This window comes from Arachis ipaensis, chromosome B8, assembly GCF_059453495.1.
Source record: "Arachis ipaensis isolate K30076 ecotype BB chromosome B8, ASM5945349v1, whole genome shotgun sequence".
Lineage (NCBI taxonomy): Eukaryota > Viridiplantae > Streptophyta > Magnoliopsida > Fabales > Fabaceae > Arachis > Arachis ipaensis.
The window spans coordinates 122,190,001-122,192,500 of record NC_142443.1 but is presented as its reverse complement, the minus strand read 5'-3'; positions in this window follow the sequence as shown (position 1 = coordinate 122,192,500).

Here is a 2,500-nt window from a genome sequence, read left to right as displayed (position 1 = left end):
CTCACGGAAAAGGACGTCTACCCGTGGCACTTTGGTAATGGCTCGGCAGCCTATTATAGGGGGGAGGGGTGTCATGCTGCTGAAACTCGAGTTGCCCAAAGGCTTGCTGGGCGCAATGCCAGCAAGATGCACGTTGCCTTGCCATCCCCTAGGCACACTAGCAAGCACGTTGTGGTTGTGGTGTGCCGCCGGGCTCCCCCGCCCCCCACGGAGGCACCCGCCGTTGCAACGTTGGCTCGGAGCGTTGCAACGGAGTAGCCAAATTTTCATATCTCAGAATTGGCTCGTGCATTTTTCGTGAAATTTTGAGGGAACCTTGGTAATATTATGTGAAGGCTGCACAAAAAAATCCAGGTCAAAAATCGCACGTTTGCTCCGTTTTTCATTTTTTTTTGAATTTCCGGCTTTCCGGGCGGTAAAAAAATCGGCAAAAAAAATCGGCACGGTGTAAATTCACCAAATTTGGGGGATGGAAAGATCTTATTTTTCTAGAGGTTGTTGCAAAAAACGGCGTCAAAATTCGACCTCTAGAGCACTTTCCTTGAGTATGTCTCCTCACGGAAAAGGACGTCTACCCGTGGCACTTTGGTAATGGCTCGGCAGCCTATTATAGGGGGGAGGGGTGTCGTGCTGCTGAAACTCGAGTTGCCCAAAGGCTTGCTGGGCGCAATGCCAGCAAGATGCACGTTGCCTTGCCATCCCCTAGGCACACTAGCAATCACGTTGTGGTTGTGGTGTGCCGCCGGGCTCCCCCGCCCCCCACGGAGGCACCCGCCGTTGCAACGATGGCTCGTAGCGTTGCAACGGAGGAGCCAAATTTTCATATCTCAGAATTGGCTCGTGCATTTTTCGTGAAATTTTGAGGGAACCTTGGTAATATTATGTGAAGGCTGCACAAAAAAATCCAGGTCAAAAATCGCACGTTTGCTCCGTTTTTCATTTTTTTTGAATTTCCGGCTTTCCGGGCGGTAAAAAAATCGGCAAAAAAAATCGGCACGGTGTAAATTCACCAAATTTGGAGGATGGAAAGATCTTATTTTTCTAGAGGTTGTTGCAAAAAACGGCGTCAAAATTCGACCTCTAGAGCACTTTCCTTTAGTATGTCTCCTCACGGAAAAGGATGTCTACCAGTGGCACTTTGGTAATGGCTCGGCAGCCTATTATAGGGGGGAGGGGTGTCGTGCTGCTGAAACTCGAGTTGCCCAAAGGCTTGCTGGGCGCAATGCCAGCAAGATGCACGTTGCCTTGCCATCCCCTAGGCACACTAGCAATCACGTTGTGGTTGTGGTGTGCCGCCGGGCTCCCCCGCCCCCCACGGAGGCACCCGCCGTTGCAACGTTGGCTCGGAGCGTTGCAACGGAGGAGCCAAATTTTCATATCTCAGAATTGGCTCGTGCATTTTTCGTGAAATTTTGAGGGAACCTTGGTAATATTATGTGAAGGCTGCACAAAAAAATCCAGGTCAAAAATCGCACGTTTGCTCCGTTTTTCATTTTTTTTGAATTTCCGGCTTTCCGGGTGGTAAAAAAATCGGCAAAAAAAATCGGCACGGTGTAAATTCACCAAATTTGGAGGATGGAAAGATCTTATTTTTCTAGAGGTTGTTGCAAAAAACGGCGTCAAAATTCGACCTCTAGAGCACTTTCCTTTAGTATATCTCCTCACGGAAAAGGATGTCTACCCGTGGCACTTTGGTAATGGCTCGGCAGCCTATTATAGGGGGGAGGGGTGTCGTGCTGCTGAAACTCGAGTTGCCCAAAGGCTTGCTGGGCGCAATGCCAGCAAGATGCACGTTGCCTTGCCATCCCCTAGGCACACTAGCAAGCACGTTGTGGTTGTGGTGTGCCGCTGGGGTCCCCCGCCCCGGGTCCAAGGTCGAGCACGGGCGTCTGGCTGCTGCGAACCCCGATCACCGAAGGACCAACAAGAAGGGAAACACGTCCGTGCACGGCCCACCTAGGCACCACCTAGGGAGCATGGCGTGGTGGAGTTGTGCCTTGGGCACACGCTCGGGGCAACACCTTGTGCTCGGCCCAGGACTAGGGGGATCATCCCAAGTCCGAGCACGACGTGGGAACGGCGGGCGGCCTGTGCGCCCCCGCGAGGGGCAACGCGGCTTGCGCAGCCCGACGCTTGGCCAGGCCTAGTGTGGCGCACGACGCGGATGATGGATATGCGTGCGGCAGCGGGTGTCGTGGGCAGGCGGCAACGCGACGTGCTCGTCCCAGCACTTTGAGGGGGCACGTTGCGGAAGACGGTTACCTGTTCGTGTCCACTCCCGAGGGGCAACGTGTCGTGCTCGCCCTACGTCTAGGGTCGACGTACGACGGTGCCCGATGCGGTGTGGGTTGGGCGTGTTGCTTAAGACGGTGCGGCTGTTCGGCTATCGCCCGAAGCACCTCACGCATCTGGCTGTCCCTTGAATGTTCTTCGTCGCTTCCCCCGAACCCTGCCCAGCGGCGCTGACTCGGCTACCTCCTGCGCTTCCGCTTGCCTGCAC